This window comes from Trachypithecus francoisi, unplaced genomic scaffold (genome assembly GCF_009764315.1).
Source record: "Trachypithecus francoisi isolate TF-2019V2 unplaced genomic scaffold, Tfra_2.0 Lachesis_group5, whole genome shotgun sequence".
NCBI lineage: Eukaryota > Metazoa > Chordata > Mammalia > Primates > Cercopithecidae > Trachypithecus > Trachypithecus francoisi.
Window position 1 is genome coordinate 21,832,743 of NW_022681470.1, and position 22,588 is coordinate 21,855,330.

Sequence of the window (22,588 nt, forward strand, 5' to 3'; positions counted from 1 at the left end):
TCAGACATACTTAAAGATCACTTAGCTATCACATTCTTTCCTATCCATTCTCACCGCCACCATCCTATTTCTAGAAATAGTTCATTAACTAGACTATTGCCATAACTTCCTAATCAATGTTGCTGTCTTTAGTTCCTCCTCTCTCCCACACACCCTCTGAATTTTGTCATTCTTTGCTGAGATGTCTATTGCCTACCCAAGCAAGCTCAAACCCTGAATACAACATTCAGGGTCTTTTATATCTGGGCCCAGCCTTCCTGTCCTTCTACGTCATCCTGCTATCATCAAAATAAGCTCTGGATGCCATTCAGTATGGCCCGCTCACCTTTACCTCATTACCCATTTTCCCCCTTACATTTACTCATGTATGCCATCTACACAAATGTCCTTTCATTCCTGCATCACCTCTCCATCCCACCCCACTATCCAAATCACACTTACTCTCAAGCCCAGCTCCTCCTTCGTGTCTTTCTTCTTAGTCCTTCTCCCCCCTCTCTCTATTTTATCACAGACACATATTTTCTTTGCACTATACGTATGTGTACAGGAATTACCTCTGTGTCTTTCACTTCTGCCTATGTGTATGGTCCTAAAATGCATGTACTAGTTGCTCAAAACATGTTCGTTGAGTGAATAAATCAAGGAGGAGAAGAAATGATGCTACTAGATTAAAAATGCATTTTAATGACCAATAGCCACATCTAGTGTATCAGCTGTAAAGTATCTGGTGAGAATTATTGTTTTAAATGCTTATCCACAAATATATTGGCTTTAAGATCCAAAAATATCCTTAAGTCTTTCTTTTTGGAAAAAGAGTTTCAAACTTTCTGGCTGATGCATATTCTCGGAGAATAAGATTCAAATCAACAGTAAGTATGTGAATTTATATGGTGATGATATTGCAGAGATAATTATCCTCAGCAGTAGAGTCATTCTTATTATGAATTTTATAAAATTTCTTTCACTCCTCCTATCCTTAAAGAGTCCCCGTGTTTCTATACTAAAAGAATCCCTGTTAAAAAAAAGTATATATATACCTGTTTGTAGGATAGCCATGCATGTAGCCGCATAACATTGTTTGTGGGATAGCTGTGCGTGTAGCAGCATATCATTGTTGTCATTGGATTCTCATTGTTGTAAGTGCCCTGCCTACTAGATGTGGTACTGGAACCTCCAAGGACGACCTGGGGGAAGGTGGAAGCGACTTGAAATTGGGAAACGTAGGTCCTTCTTGTGACTTTTCTTTTAAGGAGTCACTTCACCTCTGTGTTTTTGCTTCATCTGTAAAGTTTATTAGATGAGCAAACTGAAAGCTCTCTTTCAGCGCAGCAGCTCTAGAATTCTACATTTATGATCTTTGATTGTTACTGTTAGCTCGAGGGACACCAGACTAAACTGTAGATCATCCCTCCAGAAAACTCTTTCATTAGAGTTAGTAACTTCTATGCTTTCTAGCCAACCCCAGTGTTCAAATTGTATCTTGAAACCCAAATGGGAAGGAAGAAGTGCTCTTGTTACACAAACTTTTCTCTTTGAATTCCTTGGATATTTGTGAGAGCAGAAAGCATTATTCTTTAGGGTAAAACCTTTTTTTTTTTTTTTTTTTTTAAGGCAGAGTGTCACTCTGTCACCCAGGCTGGAGTGCAGTGGTGTGATCTCGGCTCACTGCAACGTCTGCCTCCTGGGTTCAGGCGATTCTTATGCCTCAGCCTCCTGAGTAGCTGGGATTACAGGTGTGCACCACCATGCCCAGCTAATTTTTGTGCTTTTAGTAGAGATAGGATTTCACCATGTTGGCCAGGCTGTTCTCAAACTCCTGACCTCAAGTGATCCTCCTGCCTCAGCCTCTCAAAGTACTGGGATTATAGTTGTGAGCCACTGCACCCGGCCACTATGTTTAATTGTTTTAAAATGTGGGTTATGGGAATGAATTTACTCCAGCCAGTCTTTGATATAAATAGATACCCCTATGGATTTTTCTTATTCAAAAGTTTTGGTGAAAATGGAAATAGGTGTTAGCACTATCTCTACAAAAGTAACATGCCATTGACATCAATTTATGACAGAAAAAAAATCTCATTAATCTTGCTTTGTAATCATTATAGTAACAGAAAAATAGAGATGAAGCTTTTATCATTGTAAGCTATAATATAGGTGTTTTTGTTTTTTCTTTTCTCCTATGTTAGGTAAGGGGGAAAAAGGAACATTTGCCAAGTAAATAAATAGAATATAAATCATTAGGACAAAAATAGCCTCCTATTTAAATGAACATATTTCAGACATTTGGCTACCACAGGGATACTTAGTAATACTGGGCCACATGCCATAATTTTAATTTTTTCTTAACTATTTCTAAGAGACCTCCTTCCACTTAAAGTATATATTAGTAAGATGTTGCCACATGTGGAATTGTAAGGCTGGGAACTGAGGGTAATAATTAAAATTCATATGCAAATCTTTGAAAACTCATGTTAATTATACACAGTTTTAATTCTTCTATTTTACCAAGCTGAATTTGAATTTCAAAGGGATGAAAACATACCCAGATGTGCCCCCCAGTTGGTTGTCTTTGGGTACCTTCTGGTGCTATGACCAGGAACTAGTGAACAGCCCCCAAACTGAGGGGTAAAAGAACCAAGGAAAATCGAGAGGTCTGAATGTGGCAGACCAGACTCTTTAGTGTTTGAAGGCAACAGGGATAGAGTAGATAGACAGAAGCTAACAGCCTCACTCTCCTTCACGACAAAACCAATGAGAAACAGAGTAAGTCAGTGCCTTTGCTTCTTATAGGGCCTTTAAACCTAGTACCATAACAAACCTGAGACCAGAAAAGCGTTTTATTTCAGCCCACAATGACTGAAGAAGCAAAAAATATCCCAGTATTGTGATTCCATGTGCAATCCAATGTTCTTCCCCAGCCGCTAAGTGAAAGCCCTTAAAAGTACAAATGAGGTCAGATCATTCAATGGCTTATTCATGCATTCATTTATTCATTTGCTTATTCATTCATTCATTCAATCAACAGAAGCATTTTTTTTTACCTTGGGGAATGAAGCTACGTCATGGTACATCCAGATCAATTTGGAGAAACTCTGATGTCAGTCAGGGTACATTTTCCCTTTTAGTCTCATTCAGCACTTCGTCTGGGATTGAATTTCCTGTTCCTAGAAGGTTACACCAAGGGAACTGACCAACTCCGTAGCCTAAGAGGGAATTTGAAATTAAATTATGTGACAGAAGGGGGGAATTTAGGACCAACCAGCAAAGTTTGAGAAAAGTACCAACCCCAACCAAATAGATATACCACGGACTTAATAATATAATGATAAGCGTTCTTTTATAGAAACTCCTTCTCTCTTTGTAGAATTGTCACAATGAATTATGATCTCAAACCTAGTGATATGATCACACTAAACATTATCACATTTAGGCTGTGTGTGTGTGTATGCGTGTGTGTGTGTGCGCGTGTACATGTACATTCCACTTTTGCCTGTGTGACTATGAGCAAGTCAGTTTCTCTTGATAGGACTCAGTTTTCTGAATTCTAAAGAGGACAGTTGAGCTGGATTTTGTCTAAGGCATCTTCCAAAGTCAGTTCCATTTATAAACAATTACTGTTTTTCCATTCCCAAGAAAATTCAAGATTGTATTTTGGGGAAGATTCTCCACTGTGAGATGACAGTGTATGCCATGTTCCTTTCATTGGAATTGGTGTTTTATAGCATCCTGCCCAGCCTGGCCCACATTTGGCCTGTAGCCATGCTGTCCTCAGGCTAGGATCTGGTTAGTTGTTCCAGACTCAAGTTGGGCCTTCCTTCTGCTCTGTGAAGAAAAATCACAACCTCAAAGGGATAGTTTGTTTTTATGGTTGCTCCTAAAAGTGGCATGGTCCCTCTAGATGTTAGCAAATATCAAGGTAATTAAATAAGCTGAGTTTAATTGTGGGAAACATGAGCATTGATTTCTGAAGATAGTCTTCTTCTTGCTGAATCTAGCCTCACCCCTTTTTGCCTTTTAGGAAAGAGTTCCATGTTCTTAGACAAGCTTGTTTTCAGATAAAATATTAGACTTCTTTTTTTTTTTTGAGACGGAGTTTCGCTCTTGTCACCCAGGCTTTAGTGTAATGGCGCAATCACCACAACCTCCGCCTCCCGGGTTCAAGCGATTCTCCTGCCTCAGCCTCCCAAGTAGCTGGGATTAGAGGCATGCACCACCATGCCTGGCTAATTTTGTATTTTTGGTAGAGACGGGGTTTCTCCATGTTGGTCAGGCTGGTCTTGAACTCCCGACCTCAGGTGATCCACCCACCTCGGCCTCCCAAAGTGCTGGGATTACAGGCATGAGCCACCACGCCCGACAAAATATTAGACTTCTTTCTTAGAAAATCCCTTTGTTTTAAAATCGGTAATTTTTTAAAATCCCAATCTCTGGCTACATTTGAGTTTGAGGAAAATTTTTTTCATGTCTCTAAATATATTTCCATTTGATAATATTAGTAAATAAGTAAATAAAAGTGCCTTATTCCACAAATGTTTGTTGAGATCCTTCTAATGTCCAGTACCAGGAATACACACATCAATGGGACATGGTTCTTGTACTTCATAAAGTCATAGAAAGCAAAAAGAACTGAGAGTTATCTGGTTCAGTTATCTGATTCTCTGAAAGGGAAGAAATATACCAGCGAGTATATTCAATATTATTTTCAAAAATTTGGTGAATGGCCATTGTAAAGGATATCCTATCAACTATAAATATATGAATTGCTTATAAGCATGACTGACATTTGCTATTCTTACATGGATTTTGTGAGTGACTAGCAAAAGCTGTTCTTTGCTTCTAGAACCATGCTGTCCAATATAACTTCTTGCACTGATGGAAATGTTCTATTTTAGCGCTGTCCATTAAGTTAACCTTTAGCAAAACATGGCTCTTGAGCACTTGAAATATGTCTAGCTCGTTATCCTCAGCAAACTAACACAGGAACAGAAAACCAAACACCACATGTTCTCGCTTATAGGTAGGAGCTGAACAATGAAAACACATGGGCATATAGGGAGAACAACACACACTGGGGCCTGTCGAGGGGGTGAAGGGGAGGGAGAACATCAAGAAGAATAGCTAATGAATGCTGGGCTTAATACCTAGGTGATGGGTGAAGCAAACCACCATGGCACACATTTGCCTATGTAGCAAACCTGTACATCCTACACATGTACCCCAGAACTTTAAATAAAAGTTTGAAATTTAAAAAAAAAAAAAAAAAGAAGAAGTGTTGGGCATGAGGTCCAAAAGAGAATGGATATCAACTAAGGACTGTTAACATACAAGATATGACAATAAAGAATTAATACCGATTAGCTGCTAGGTATAAAGATGCATACACTGTAAACAAGTATGTTTTTCAAAATAAACATCTTGAAACTAAAAAAAAAAAGAAATATGGCCAGTTTGAAAAAGAAAATAAATTGTTAATTTTATTTAATTTAAGGTAATTTAAATTTTCAGTAGCCACTTTTGGCCAGTGGCTACCTTGTTGACTAGTGAAGTTTTAGATTCTCTGCCGATTATTTGGTAACTGTAACTTGGTAAAGTAAGTTAAAAGAATAAATGTGATGGCCTGCAAAAGTAATATAAATAAAACTAGAAAATATAATTTAAAAATTTAGAATAGCTAGGAACTATGAAAAGCAAAGTAGGAAGAATTTACTAATCAACTACAAAGCATTAGAGGAATAAAATTGGCAGGAGAGTGATAAAATAGCATGTAAATTGCAAAATGAAGGTTAAAATGAAGCCACCAAAGTGGGGTGATGGCGTTAGAGGTGTCACCATGCTGTGAAAACAGAGTAGACTTCCTAACACAAAACACGGAAAAGCATGCTTTCTGCTTAAATCAACCTTTCTAAAAATAAATAGAGCTCTTTATTAAAAATTAACTATATATACGAAGTTAACTCCGGTTGCATAATAATATGCTTCAAACTATGAAATAATATGGAGGAAGATTTAAAATATGAATATAGAAATACCTACATTTGTTATGGGTTTTTCGAAATAATGTTTAAGTGGGTCAGCCACTAATTCATCCAACCTAATAATTCTTCAGGCCCAAGCAGAACATGTCTTTGAACTCATCTTGAACTCTTTCTTTAAGTCTAAACCCTGTGGGGCTTACATAAGAGAGAGGCTTTGTTTCAAGTCTTCCAGGTGACCTAAGCCTTTGCTGGCAGCCTGGCCTTTTCTTCCTCCCTGCCCTGCTAGTCTATTCCAAGTGTGGTCTGCAGATCAACAACATTACCTGGGAGCTTGTGAGCCATGCAGAATCTCAGGCCCCGCCCAGACCTATTAAATCAGATGCTACAATTTAACCAGATCCCCTGGCAATTGTTAAGCACATTAAGTTTGAGAAGCTCTGCTCTAGTGTGTAAAGTCTACATGCTCTCTAGGGCTTACTGAAGAGAAGGAATTACATAGCCTTATTTGCATTAAGGATACCTTTTAAAATGTTTTCAACATTTTATTTAAAAAATTTTCAAACATGGAAAACTGGAAAGAATTTTACAGTGAAATCAGTATTCTTACCACCTAGATTCTATCATTAATATTTAACTCTACTGGCTTTGTCATATTGTCACCCTTTTATTCTTCTGTGCATCCATCAATCCATCTTGATTTTTTCTTTTCATTCATTCCCAAGTAAATTGCAGACAACAGTACGTTTTCTCCTAAGTAAATATCCTGGCACATGTATCATTAACTAGAGTTCAATATTTATTTGCAGTTTTTTCCTCGTCTGGAACAAAATTGTACACGATTAAATATGCAAATCATAAGTATCCATTCTCTTGAGGTTTTTTGTTTGTTTGTTTTGTTTTTTGAGACAGAGTCTCGCTCTGTCGCCCATGCTGGAGTGCAGTGGCACGATCTCAGCTTACTGCCAACTCCGCCTCCCAGGTTCGTGCCATTCACCTGCCTCAGCCTCCCTAGTAGCTGGAACTACAGGCGCCCCAATCACACCCAGCTAATTTTTTATATTTTTTAGTAGAGATGGGGTTTCACCGTGTTAACCAGGATGGTCTAGATCTCCTGACTTCGTAATCCACCCGCCTCGGCCTCCCAAAGTGCTGGGTCTCTTGAGTTTTAACAAGTGTAATACACTTGTATATAAATTTCCTACTCTTTGTTTTCTTGTGTGTACCTCATTCCTATAGTTTGCAAAACAAAATGAGAAGGAAATGGAAGGACAGGGCACATAGTTGTCCACAGAATAGTCTGTTCTTTTCCGATCCCTTCCACCTCCTACCCTCAGTCCCTCATTCTATCTTATAGCCAAGCATTGCTAGAAAGGCCAATTTAAATCAGATGAGATGGTTTATTCTACACTTGTCTCATGTTCTGATATGGTGAGCCTGCCTTTAAAGGCTTGTATTCAACTTATATTCACATTTCAATGAGAAAAGTTTTTGAGATATATAAAAATAGAAACTTTCTAAGAGATATCAGAAAGTTAAATTATAGTGTGATTACCTCACTATGACATTTTTCCTCTTTTGCCTTTTGCCGTTTCTCTCCTTTCTTCTTTCCCTTTATCCAGATAGACCCTTGACCTCTAGTCCTTATGCCAAGTGAAGGGAATTGGCAAGAACCTTATAGTGAAAGAATTTATGTGGCCTGGTGATAAACATTTTGGAGGCCGAATGATATGGAAAAGAACTCTTAAGAACTCAGTTGTGACTGTTCTGTTGTGTATGCTCTCAGGGTAGCATATGGAAGGCTTGAGACTAGTTCATTTCTTTATTAAAATAAAATTTGGAAAATTATTTAGACAGCTCTTTCCTGGATCTAGGCTACCCTACACCTTTATTGTGTCATATTTGATTAACCAGCCTAGATAGTGACCCAGTGATCATACATGAGAGCAGGATTTTAGATCAAGTGTCACTTCGTTGAGAAACGTGTTGTGTTCATTATAACAGAAGGCAAGACTATTCTAGAATCTAGGTGTGCAGTATCAGTAGAGGTGGAGTTTTAAAGTAACTTAAAAGAATAAATACGGTAGCCTGCAGGGGTGGTATAATATAAATAAAGCTAGAAAATTAAATAGAAAATATAAATTTAAAAATTAGAATAGCAAGGAACTAAGAAAAAGAAAAGTAGGAAGAAAGAATTTACTTATCAACTACAAAGCACGGGAAGAATAAAACTGGCAGGAGAGTGATAACATTGCATGTAAATTGCAAAATGAAGGTGAAAAGCAATTAAGATACACAAGCACTGAAGAGAATAATAAAAACATGAAATAAGCTAGGATGAGTAGTTAAAATAAATAACACCAGCTAAGAAGATACTTACAAAGATTAAAAGACAGATCAACTAGTAATAAAATAAGGAAATGGTTTAAGGCAGTAAATTAAAGAACAATTAAAAAACAATAAGGAGAGAAAATTAACAGGCCAAAATGACACTTAATAATTGTATTAATAGCCAACATTTATTGACTTCTTTCTATGTGGTAGACACTTTGTGTACGTTAATTTATTTAATTCAAGTGTATTAAAATAATTAGGAATGTATTTTGGGGGGAAGCACAAAAGAGTTCAGAGAAGGGAAAGCCAGACGTCAGGGCAATAACCGTCCCCTTGCTAAAAAATAATAAATAAAAAAACAAAACAAAACAAAACAAAACTGAAGGTAAGCAAAATAGATCTGCAGATATCAATTTTCATTCCTTGTCTAATGTGGTGATTTTTGCAGTTGAAAAACACCCAGTCCCTGCCCTGGTACTTTTCTTTTACTTCCTTTCTAGATCACAGGTTCCTAAAGTGTCTAGCATTATAAAATGTACATTCTCTTTCCCTCTTGTCATAGGTAAGATTGACCTTTGTTAGGGGCAACAAAGTTCTCAATCAGTAGAATCCATAGCCCAGAACCTATGGCAGTGGGCACACATCTCGTAATCCCACTCATCTTACGTGACCAAGCTCAGGCCTACCTTCTGGAAGTACTTCCTAGTTCTTTCAGACTGTGCCTGTGTACTGCTTGCTACACAGGAGTTGGAATGGGATTTCTTTTCTGACACTTAACCTTTCGTTCCTCACTAGACCATAGAATTCTGAAGAGAAGGATCTTAGTTTTATATCCTGTTCCTCAACTCAGGCCTGGCATACAGCAGGTGCTCAATGAATGCTTTTCAAAGTGAGCCTAGTTGAACCTGTTGTCAGTGGGTTTTGTGTGTATGTTTTTTTAACCAGCATTCTGACCGGATTTTCTGCCTGCCTTGAAACCCTGCAAACATGTATTTTGTATTTCTATTATCCAGAGAATTTCTCCCACGAGAAAATGGCTTTGTGTGTGTGTGTGTGTGTGTTTCTGTTTACCACAGCCTGGTACCCATCTTTTACCTCCAACTTATTTATATTGCATACCCTATAGTTTTTATGCCAGAAATATTTTATGGGTATATGTATACTCTGGGATGGGTATATATATATATATATATATATATATGTGTGTGTGTGTGTGTGTGTGTGTGTGTGTGTGTGTGTATTCAGAGCTCAGATGTCTGCTACTGTATTTTCTCTTTTCCATACTTTTTTTGGGGGCAGGTGCTATCTCAGTGGCCTTGAGCTTGATCCATAATTCATTCATTCATTCATTCATTCATTCACTCATTTGTTTAGCAGACATTTTCTTGGGACTTACTATTACCCAGAATTGTGTTAGGCATTAAGGCAAAGAAAATGAAAAGGAGATCTAATACCTGATCTTGAGCAACTCTCTGTCTTGATCTTGCTGTTTAGCCTGTTTCCATTGGCCCTGTCTTTCTTTCTTTCTTTCTTTCTTTCTTTCTTTCTTTCTTTCTTTCTTTCATTTATTTTGAGACAGAGTCTCACTCTGTCACCCAGGTTGGAGTGCAGTGGCACAATCTCGGCTCACTGCAACCTCCACTTCCTGGGTTCAAGTGATTCTCATGCCTCAGCCTCCCAAGTAGCTGGGATTACAGGCATGCGCCGCCACGCCCAGCTAATTTTCTTTCTTTTCTTTTTTTTTTTTTTTTTTGTTGTTGTTGTTGTGAGACAGTCTCGCTCTGTCACCCAGGCTGGAGTACAGTGGTGCAATCTTGGCCCACCACCAGTCCCGCCTCCCGAGTTCTCGCCATTCTCCTGCCTCAGCTTTCCCAGTAGCTGGGACTACAGGCGCCCGCCACCATACCCGGCTAATTTTTCGTATTTTTAATAGAGACGAGGTTTCACTGTGTTAGCCAGGATGGTCTCAATCTCCTGACCTCATGATCCGCCCGCCTCGGCCTCCGAAAGTGCTGGGATTACAGGCGTGAGCCACCACGCCCAGCCTAATTTTTGTATTTTTTAGTAGAGTTGGGGTTTCACCATGTTGGACAGGCTGGTCTCAAACTCCGGACCTCCGGTGATCCACCCACCTCAGCCTCCCAAAGTGATGGAAGCCACCACACCCGGCCAGCCCTGTTTTTCATGGAAAGGAAAAAACAACTGTTAACACTCTTCACAGGTAATTGTTGTATTTTGAAAAGAGTTATGAAATCACTTGCTGACTTTCTCTTCTCTGGGGAAAAGAGTCTGAGTTCCCTCAGCCTTTCTTCCTAAGACCTGTAGTTGGCTGCAAATTGCATTGGTTGCTCTTCTCTTTTTTTTTTTTTTTTTTTTTTTGAGGCGGAGTCTCGCTCTGTCGCCCGGACTGGAGTGCAGTGGCCAGATCTCAGCTCACTGCAAGCTCCGCCTCCCGGGTTTACGCCATTCTCCTGCCTCAGCCTCCCGAGTAGCTGGGACTACAGGCGCCCGCCACCTCGCCCGGCTAGTTTTTTTTTTATATTTTTAGTAGAGACGGGGTTTCACTGTGTTAGCCAGGATGGTCTCGATCTCCTGACCTCGTGATCCGCCCGTCTCGGCCTCCCAAAGTGCTGGGATTCCAGGCTTGAGCCACCGCGCCCGGCCTGGTTGCTCTTCTCTAACGAGCTCTGGAGATTGGCCACACAGAACCAAGACATAAGTTAGATATGGACTTTTCTTCAGACGCTTTGTTTAAATTTTAAATTTTTTTCTGATTGCAAATTAATATTTAATGTAGAAAATTTGGAGAATGCAGGAAAACTACAAATAAGAAAATTTACTGTTAACTTTGTGCTCTTAGCCTTCTAGCACTTTATGTATAAGTGTGTTTTTTTATGTGGGTGTAAGAAAGTTACAATTCATTTTACCTACTTATATTACTAAAAATGTGTTATGAATATTTTCCATATCATTAAACATTCTTCTCAAACATAACTTTAAATAACTGCATAGGAAACTGTTATAGGGAAAGTCCACAATGTGTTTAATCAATTTATACTATAGAACATTTAAGCTATGTTTTGATTTTGGGTTTTTTTTGTTTTTTTTTTTTAAACTATTATTAATAACATGGTGGTAAGCTTTATAGTACAGAAATTTTAATGCATGTTTTCTGTTATTTCCTTGACTAAATCTCTAAAAATGGAATTGCTAGATCAAAGGGTATACATAAGTTTACAGTCTTTGTGATGTATTGTATAACTTTTCTTCCAGGAACTTCTGTTGACTTATGGTGCTCACTAACAGTTTCTGGTAGTTTCCATTTCCTCACAACCTCAACTGTTTTTCAGTCTTTGTCAATTATCAAGTCATTAAATGGCATCTTGTTTTTATTTTAATTTGCATCCCTTGGGTTACTAGTGCGATTGAACATTTTTTATATTTATTGGCCTTTTGTATGTATTCTTGACATGTTCATCTCTTTTCTTATTGATTTCTAAGAACGCTTACACAATAAGGATATTAATCCTCCTCCACTAGGCCAGCATTTAGTAAATAGGGGAAATTCTCTTTCTGAGTGGAGGAGGACTCCTGTGGAATAAGGCCCCAGGTCTCATCCTATTTCTGTGTAAAGTTCTTCAGTGTGAAAGCTGGATTGTTACCCTAGGAAAACTAAAGGCACATCTGTAAGTGATACCGATATTGATCTTAAAATAAATTAATTAATTAACCCTACAATCTGAACTAGCTTGACATTTTCTGTCTTTCTGATCTATGAAAAATCTCAAGTTGTGAAATAGTGCCCAAGAATTTTCTAAAAGAACCTAGAGATTTGTTAGTGAAAAGTTTGGGGGGAGATCTGCCCTAGGCTTAGTATGACCCTAAGCCAAATAAATAAGTCCTTGACTTGCTTATAACCAGGTTGAAGAGATAACAGCTACATCTATTTAAAAAGCTTTCTTATAACCTTAGCTACACTTAGGTCAAGATAATGGTATTTTGAGTGACTAGATGTTTTATTTTGGATGCTCGATCAGTCTCCTTGTTTCTTTTACTATCTGTAAGATAACACATTCTTCTAGGTTGTTGAACTTTGACATCTCACCATCATCTGCTCTGCCCATCTTATTCCATAGCAGCACATATACAGAAAAGCCAAAGCAGACTCCTGAGTCCACAGTACAGGTGGAAGATTTATACTGCAGAAATTCTGGGACTCTTTAAAAGGAAAAAATAAAAATTTCAAAAAATCAAACCCCCTTTCACTTGGATGAGAATTTCAGAATAAAAGAGGATGTCCCCCAGCATCCCCTGAATATCTCTAGGGTGGTGTCAAGTGAGTTCAAAATTCTTGAGCACATAGATTGTTTTCAAGCTCTTGTTTTCATTTCATCAGTAAATAGAATTTTAAAAACAACAATATCCTCCCATCAGTAGATTTGGCACAATGGACACTAGCACCCCGTTCTTGTACATTCTTGTCAACATTTTCTGTCTGCATCCCCCACCCCCAAGCCGGGGCCTGCTTCCCACTATATCCCCCCCAACCCTTCTGTTAGCTGTAATGACCCTGCAAACACTAAATGGCATTTGAGTGCATTAAGCAGCAAACTCTCTGGTGACATAGCAATTATGGCTCTGAAATAGATTTGGTGCGTCACGGAAGATAAGGGTTTTGAAAGTTTCTGTTGTGATTATAGCCTGTAACTCCCACAAATAATAGGCTTCAAAATAAGAGGCTGCCAACGGAGCCTTTGTGGCTTTGTCTCAGTGATGGCACGTAAATTGCTATTAATGTCCTAAGTGTACTTGAATATGCCAGTCTTTGGGATGTGGAGTTGGCTCAGTGTCTCTCTTTACACGGCATGTCATTATTGGTCTGATAATCTGGGGTAATTGCTGTCTCTTGGATGGTCAGAAAAGTGTAAGGGATTTAGCTTCCTGTGTGATGGTAAATAGCCTCAAGATTTACCCCACGAAGGCAGGTTCACACATACTGGCTGTGTGTGTATTTCATGTGTAGCCACCATTCACCATTAAGATGTGTATACAATCTCTGTGTGCACCCTTAGTAAAAGCCTTGTCAACAAAGCCAAAGCAAAATCAAAAGTTATAAAAATGAAATGAAGAATTCAGGGCTGTATATGGTCAGCCAATCAGATAATTTATATTAAGAGTTTAAAAAAGAAAAAGAATACCCTTACTTGAGTTATCTAGGGTTAGCTTTATGAGGAAGCATAACTGCCTTGTCTTACGTAGCTACTCTTTTCTAGCATAAGTAGCATCTGTGTGTCTGTCTATATTCTTTAGGTACTATGAGTACATTCAAAATGTGTATCAGCTCTACGTGAATATAATAAATATAGAAATTATGCATGTTGTCGAATGCTGTTTGTTGATGTGTGGAAGTGTGTTTGTGTTTTGGTTTTTGCAGTTGTGAGGGTAGAGGTTATTTATTCAGATATAAATAGAATTCTCTGCACTAAGACACCTTTGTTTAGCTAAAATCAAGCTGAGCTTACTTTTCTTTGCCAGGAGATCAGGATAGCCTTTGGAAAATTAAATAAAATCAAACTTCAAGCTTTAGCCTCTTGTATGTTCATTTAGCCTAAGGACTCCTTAGGTCTGTAAGACATGAACATATTATGTTTAACTGTCCTATTTGTACTTTTAACAGAAACGGGAAAGCAACTCAGTCCAAAACCTGGAAATGCACACTATCTCCTATACTGTGTGAGTTATGGAGAGGCTTAACTAAAACCACCTACTGTGTCTCAGATGGCTTATATGGCAGTATTAATCCTGAATCTTCACAACAGATTCATTAGAAAAGAATACAGCTAAGAAGGAGCCAGAGTAGATCTTGATCTCAGAGTTGATGTATTACACAAGTGCACTTTAATAATGTGGCATTAGGATGTTGGCAAGAGGGCACACTATGATGACGCTACAGTTGATGGAATCGTCCAGTTGGTGACTGAGCACCCCTTAGCAGTTAGGGTGCATGCAAGATGAAATTCAAGGTAGTAACTTGTAACGAGGGAGTTTGTTTTCTTACCGTGTGAACATAGATCAGATATACCATCTTACTCTTAGGTCTTAGACCAGAACTCTGCCTTGCCAGTGTAAGTTAAGCCATATTCACTGGCAAAATGGTGCCACACATGGTAGAGCCTCAGAAGCATAGCCCTGGAGGAGCAGAGCTTGTCTTGTTCAAAACCAAATTTGGTAAGGTAGATTGTTGCTGAGTAGCAGGAGAGACTAGAATCCCTGGACTTTTCTGACGCCAGTCTTGTGGTTCATATGTTCTAGCATCTTAATAAACAACACAGGGATTCCCAAAGGTAAACTGAAGAGCACGAGTCAGCTGCCTTTAGCTGTGAGCATCCCAAGTAGCCGTGCTCTGCATGTGGAACCCACACATTGTCCCACAGCCCCAGCTTTTGAAAATTGAAATGTCCAAAAAGCAGTAGCAGGCGGTGGATACTAAGTCTGGCAAATCCTGGGTTCTGAGATCTAGTTTTCTCTCCTGAGAAGTAGGACTAAGAGTTCACACTAGATTTATGTGCCATTATATATTTGTGATCCAGAGCAAGAGATGTACCTATAACAATTCCTTATAGCTGTGCAGTTATGCTGGGCACCTGCAGCCAAGCCATCCAGTACTCACAGGAATGAGACACCAAGGGAAGGCTTCAAAGGCGTCATTTCTCCATCCATTCAACCAAGTGCTTAATTGAGCAGCTGCTGTGTCAAACATGAGCCTAGTCCTATAATGGCTTGTTGTTGAATGATTTACCATCTCATTGAGGATACATATCAAAGCCCTTCATGTAGCCTGCAACTAGGCATGGCTAAGTCCTCTCCTCTCCGGTCCTATCTTGCTTCACTCACCACTGTGCTCCTCTGTTCCATTTTTTCTGGCCTTCTTTGAATCCCTTGGAGACTCTGGAAAGGCTTCTCTTTGCCCCACTCTTGACTTGTCTGTTTCTGTTTACCTTCAGGCTGATTTTCCATAAGCCCAAGTGAGGTTCCTCTTTTGTACTGTCTCCTAGCGCTTATTAGCATCTAGAATCTATATACATTATTTTGATAATATAGCAAATGTCTATTTCCTGCAAAACAGTAAAATCCTTGAGAGCAGAAACGAGATTTTTTTTAACTTATTTTATCAACCACTGTATACCCAGTATGTAGCACAAGTGGCCACTGAGTACGTATTTACGTAATTAAAAACTAAGTGATTACAGCCAAAAACATATGGTGTGCACTTAGAGATTTTAAATGATTAATAAAAGTTGCACGTAGTTTTAAATGTCAAAATGAAGGATCAGTAAGTCAGTGATATTAGAGGCTAGAGGCGTGGGTGATGTATGCCTTGAAGAAACCTGCAAAAAGGAGGTGACTCTCAAGCTGGGCCTTGAAAGATAACATGGATTTGTAGAGACCAGAGGAGATAGACAGGCAAAGGCAAAAAATCCCCTCTCTTGACTTCTCTGTACAGTAAAGGAAGAATTCTCACTTTGACAATGAAAAATTATTTCTTTGCGGCAGCGTAAACTACAGAAGTCTTTGCAGCAAGGATTTCTGTTCTCCACCAGGAATGGCTGATTGCACTGCTAATCTTTCTGAACATAGAAACCTATAAACAAGTTCTCAGGGTTCAAGAGGCTTGATGGGAGCCAGACGAGAGGTGTGTGGTGGTGTGGCATTGATGTGAAGCCACCAGGGGCTGACCTGGTGGCAGATGGCAATTAGAGAGGATACTCTAGCAGTCAAAGGACCATGGAAACAGGAATCCCAGAGCCAGCAGCATGAGGAAATCCAAGCAGGGGATTGACTTCTGGGAAGTACGATGGCAGGTAGTAGTTGGTGAGCTGAGGTTCCAGAGCAGCATTCCAATAACAAGAACAAGTCACTTTCTCTGTCTTTAAGGAACTGTATTAAATAGCAGAAAATTAAGCAAAGCTAGGCATAAGCTTGGTAGAGATGGTCTCAACCACAAGAAAGAAGTTCCTGTATGAACATACTGATGCAAAATCTCCAAGTAAGTCAAGTGGCAAAATTGATTCTGAGTTACCTATGATACCAAACTAGGCCAGAATAAAATTTCTTCTGTCTGAGAGCACATGTTATTCCCAGGTAGGGTTACCAGATTTATCAAATGGAAACACTGCACGGGATATACTCACAAAATGACAGTGTAACAGGGCATCCCATATTTTATCCGGCAGTGTCATTCCTAGATCCTAAGAGGGAAGCTGAATCTGAATATGGGTCTCACACCAGAGAGAGAAAAGACAGGGCTCAAGGATGCAACAGGCCATTAGGAGACAATGTCTGTTTTGCATTTTTCAATTCCCACTGTGCTCAGGGTGGTAACTGGGATACAGACGCAGTGTGGGTTGTCTGCCTTCTCCTTGTGCCTTTTTGGAGAACACTCCTTGTTAAGACGGTGTGCTAAGCTGTGGTACTGCAACAGTCAGGTTCCAGTGTCTTTCTCAATTGCTTTCTCTAAACGCAAAACAAAATAGTATAAATATGAATTATCATCGCTTGTTTGGGATAAGCTATGAAGCACCAAATCTCCCTGATGCCAATTTAGTAAGAGAAACGTTCACCGCCTGAATATTAAAGTTACCCAGAAACTTGACGGTGCTTCTGCTCTGTCTTTTGAATATTTGTACACAGCTATTTACATATAGTCGGATTGAATTATGGAGGTCAGAGATCTGATGCCACATGTCTCTCCATGCTCATGTTGGGGGATGGATGTCACAGTGCCACTAAGTGTTTCTTTACTTCATCCTATGCCTCTCCAAGAAACATTTATCAAATTGGTGCTGTGTCAGGCACTGTGGTGGGCACTTTGGAATAAAAGATAAATCCCACAGCCTTGCTTTTATGGTCGGGTAGGTGAAACCGACATGTGAAGGAAAACACGCAATACAGCAGCACATGTGCTGTGATAGAGGCACATACATAGAACTGGGGGCCTGCAGGAGGAAGAAACAAAAAATATGGCCAGGGGACAGATGGATGTGCAAAGATATTCAAATTCAGTCTTACAAAGCAGCCAAGGTGTGAGTGCGATGTAACTGGAGGAGTGAGGGCGCGGCATTCAAGGGGAAAGAAGCAGACATGAGATGGCTGCTCTGTCGTGGGAAATTCATGGGAATGTAAATACTTGTGTTGATATGGGAAGTAAGCAAGATCAAGGCTGTTGCGGACCTGCTGAGGACATTGAACCTCATCTTGAGGCCAATAAGTAGCCTTTGAAGGTTTCAACAGGGAGATGACATGCACAGAATGACACTTTGGAAAGATAGCTCTGGTGGCAGCTAGAGATAGGACTGGAGGAATACCCAGACCGGACCTGGATCTGTTTTCCACTGTAAAATTCCCCAGGAAATTTTGAATCTTTTGACATCCCTGTGAGGGCTTTCCAATAGCGTCTTTTCAAAGTGCTCTCTGTGTAATCTTGGGAAAGTGTTAAGCATATCAGGAAGACATATTTCTTCTAGCTTGATAGAAGAATGATGAATCTAGGATGTGACCTCTACTATGTGAGCTGATGTCTCCCTGATATATAGTGGCTCTGTGTGTGTTTGCATAGAGAGGGAAAAAGGATGCATCCGTGTCTCTTTGTTTTTCTTCCTGGCCGGCCCCAACAGTGACTGGGGTGATTGAGGGGCTGGAGCACGTACAGCTCCTCACCCACGCTGAAGGCATCTCTAGTAATGGCATCTGGCCCATATGCAGATCTAGCTCCACTCTGTGCTGACGTCAGCCGGTTTGTGGCACCTCAGCGTATTTCTGGGTTGCAAATGAGAGTTTCTTAGTGCCAGGCTTGCTTGGGCTGTCACATCAGGTGATGAATTCTCTGCATCAACGGTGTGCTGCTAAGGTAAGCGCAGAGGAAGAGTGGGAAAAAGAGGAGATGGGGCAGGTGGTTCTCAGCCCAGCAGCCACTGCTCTGGGCTAAAAGCAGTACTGGATCCACAACAGGGAGGGAGAGGCAACTACCTGTGGCCCCCGTTCTGGTTCAAGGAGGGTGGTAGAGAAAAGGCAGGGTTTGGGTTGCAATTCTGTGTCACGTGTCCTGTCAGGAGAAACCACGTGGGTTTTCTCATGTGCCATTGCCCCATCCTTGGCTCAATAGCTAGCTCCCTCTGCCTCCTCAGACAGGCATGTTTTAGATGAAGTTCTAGCAAAATTTGATGTATAGCAAATTATATGCCAAATTCTTTAGGGTAGACCATAGAGTAAATAGTCATTTTTATTCCTGAAATACTTTGTTTCCAAATATCTTTGTGTTTTGGAAATCCAGATTTTCTTATCTTGGGAACCTACTGTACTTTGTCCTAGTTTTATGTTCTATGAGCTTCTCTCTTCGTGAGCTCCAGGTTGAGCCTGCTCTGCTGGCTTAGGCTTCATCTGGTAGAATGAAAAGTTACACTGGGTCACACTTCCCAGGTGTTGCATCACAGGCCACAGAATTACCTATATAAAACTGAGTGCAAATGTAGACACTCTTCCATTGAAACGTTTTTAGCAATTAAAAGGGTACCTTTGGTTTTGCAGATTTTACCTCCCAACCTGTGACCCCTCAGTATGGCTTATGACATTAGCATTTCCAAAAGTGTGTTCATTACAAAGAATTGTTTGCATCAGAATGTAGAGAGGGAAGCTGAGGTGCAGAAAAAAATAAAAATAAAAGTCTTATTTTCCACCCCCCAACCCCCGCACGGTTGTTAATGAAAGCATCCTCTCCTCTTACTGTGCCCAGAGATAAATAAACACACAAAGGCGGAGTTTCCTACTTAATATTCACCCACAGTCGAGGAAGAGGGAAGGAATTGCTCCCCAGGGTTAACGTGGCAGTAAGCGAGGTCAGCTGTTTCCCAAGATGGTGCAGCCTCTGAACGTCTTACATTAAGGCTAGAATGATACAGCTGAAACAGCCAAAGTGATTTACAGGAAACCCGGTTAAGTTGAGTTTGCTCGCAGTTTCTATCTTATGATGGTTTTAGCAGTAACAGGAGCAAATAATATAGCATCCTATAAAGCACCTCTAGAGAAAAGAATTCTTCCACATTCCCCAGCGTGACATGCTTCTTCTAAAAAGTATTTGTGTTTCTCTAATTTAAACCCTATAGGCTATAATGTCCTAAATTTGGTGAGAAGTGGGAGATCATAGCTGGCATATCCTGGAACAGGGTGGTCAGCAGTCTCATTTTGCCCAGGCCATAGAGGTCTACTGGGATCTGAGACTTTAGATACTAACATGGGAAAGTCCTGGGCAAACTGGGATGGATAGTCACCAAATCTGAGGGTGTGTGTGTGTGTGTCTGTGTGTCTGTGTGTCTGTGTGAATGTTTATGGTTGGAGGGAGAGTGGGGAAAAGGGGAATGAAAGAGGGTTTTTTAAATGTATTTCTTTTAGCTAGAAGGTTTTATATATTCTTCACTAGGTCAAATAGAATAATATAATGCTGGTTTTGATATTAGCTTAAAATAATTCCTCTTTCTACCATCTGTGGGTTCTCTGTACTCCCTGACATCTTACACACTGGTCTGAGAAAACAGAACTTTTTAAAGAAAAGAGATCAAATTTTTACTGTTTGATTTATTTCAGGTCTGGGATGACTCAAGAAGTCTCCCAGAACCTTCTGGGCAATATAGAATGCCCTGTCAGTTCCTTGTTAATGACACACCACAGAACTAATTTTCTTTACTAATGGCTTCATTTTTTGTGCCACTTATTGTTATCTTAATGGAATTATGGCATGGCTAAATGACAGTTAGAGTGGTGATTTGTGAGCAATGTAATAGAACTCCATTGTTCCATGTTCTATGACATGTATGCTCACTGCTTTCATAAAGCTTCCTTATCTGCTTCTTCTATACCAGGTTGATTCTAAGATACATGCCTTTTTTTCTTTTTTTACCAGAATTTTACTCTACTTCATGACATTGTACTTAAAAACTTCTGTCATGTTTTCTTAAATTTCTGTACTGCTGCGTCATTTTTATGCCTGAAACACTTTGTTTCCAAATATCTTTGTGCTTTGGAAATCCAGATTTTCTTATCTCAGGAACCTGCTGCATTCCCCAGTGTGACATGCTTCTTCTAAAAAGTAGAACCCCTACCTTCTGCCCCCACAGATACACTCCTACCTGCCTGTCTGTCTATCTGTCTGTCTACCTACCTACCTACCTACCTATCTACCTGTCTATCTACTTATCTATCTATCTAAATATCTATCTGGTAAACATTCACATATAAAAATGAGTAGGAGAAACAGATACCAAAGTAATTATATGTGTAATCAAAGCTGAATCATTTTCCCCAAGTAGTAGGATTATGGGTGCATGCTGTATATTTTGTTTTTTATGCTTTCTTATTTCCCAAATATTATAGAGTAAGTATATCTTATTTTTATTTTTAAAAATGACATTAAAGGATCTTTTTTGGGAAAAATAAACATCACCGCCACTCTTAGCCTAAAATGGCACCAGAATCTATATTCTTGGTTGGGACGGGAGCTACAGTATTATCACCCCCGTGGCAGACTTGCATTAGGAATCTGAATTAATTCTGCTCTTGATTCTGGTTATACTACAGAGTCTTTGCCCCCAAAAGTTGGAAAAGCTTTCTGTTATGAAAGAAAGAATTCTTTTCCTCCTTATTGTTCTCTGTCTAATCTCTTTATCACGAACAGCAGGGGAAATGTCCTCCAACAGAGGAAAGGAGCGAGAGGAGAGACTTGACTGGATTAGGAGATGGGAGATTGGAACTTGAGAGCAGTTATTCGCTGACCCCCGATTGGGGAGCACTGATCTTGGCATTGCTCAGGATGCCCTCTTAGTATCCAGAACTGCTTCTCAGTGAGGTGTGAACAAAACCTACCGTGACGCTGAAGTAACTGGTGGGAGCTGCTTTGAATTTAAAGCCTGGCTTTCTGGGAAAATTGGAGCATCATATGGGTGAACCAATGATAAAGAAAGCCAAGTGGATGAAAAGCGCAGAGAAAATGGAGCCTGATTCAAAGGTCTCGAGGCCTGTGTTCTCAGTCATGAACCAGGACATCTGCTTTTCTCTTGCACCTCTGCTCTCTTATGAATAAAATGGGAACGGACATTTCTAGCACCTGTCAAGTGCCAGGCACTCTCCCGGTGCCGTGGAGTATGCAAGAGTTGAAGTGGTGGTCCCTCCCAAACAGCAACAATAATACCTGCCCCATCTCCCCCAGATTTTTCAGAGAATGAGAGGATAGTCCAATAGAAATCATTTTACCAGAGATGTCTCAGACCTGATCTGTTCGACATGAACTCCAAAGGAACACAGTAATTGAAGGGGGGAAAGGCATTTTAGCACACTTATATTTCAGTGCTTTAAAACATATAAGCAATCATGAATTATGCATCACGAATTAACCACGATAGCATAGCATTCTTCAACTATTTTAGTGCTGGAATTTTTTTGAAAGGGGTAGTTACTAAACAGATTTTTTTTTAGAATGGTTTTAACAGTTTTATTGTTGGGATGCTCCTGGATCTAGAGTCTTATAAAAATGATCTCCAAATATAGATCAAGCCTATACCTTCTCATCTCACCACCCCTCTGGATATATTCACACTGATCAGTCCTTATGGCCTTGGCACCATTGTTGTATCTGTTATAGTCACCTGAATTACCCTCCGTACTTTTCAAAACTCACCTCAAAGAGTGCTCCCTCTATGAAGTATTTCCTGATGTTGCAACAAAAATGTGATATTGTTTTCATTTGAAACTTCATAACAATGGGACTCTACCATTTATTAGGTTCTGCCTTGATTTATAGTTCATTCGTGGGCTTATCTCCCTCCTTGAGGACATGAACTACATCTCACTCACCATTATATACCCATGAGCATCTAGTGTAGAACCTTGTGTAGAATAGGTAGCTGGAATCCCATAAGTATATGGGACATCCAGAGCCAGAAAGAATCCTAGAAAGCATTTGAGCCAACCTTCTTATTTTTCAAAAAGGAAGACTAAGGTCAAATAGGTGAAGGTGCTTTACCATCGACATTAGCTAGTTGTTGCCAGAGTCAGAACCAAAACCTTGAGTCTCTTGACCTGCAGGACAGCTGTCATTTCACTGCTGGCTGGGACTTAATTACAGAGTCTTTGAGAAGTATAAACACATCATACTAGTGGGAGGTATTAACATCGTATCCAGAGGCTCACTGGGAGAACCCAAACTTATTTGAGGTTGGGGGGAATATTATCACTCA

The 22,588-nt window shown here is 39.8% G+C and overlaps 1 protein-coding gene across 2 annotated transcripts in view; it reads left to right on the forward strand.

Annotated features, from left to right (window-relative positions):
- Nucleotides 1–22,588, forward strand: part of PBX1 (PBX homeobox 1) — a 295,543-nt gene that overhangs the window by 267,864 nt on the left and 5,091 nt on the right. The gene's annotated exons all lie outside the window — the stretch shown is intronic.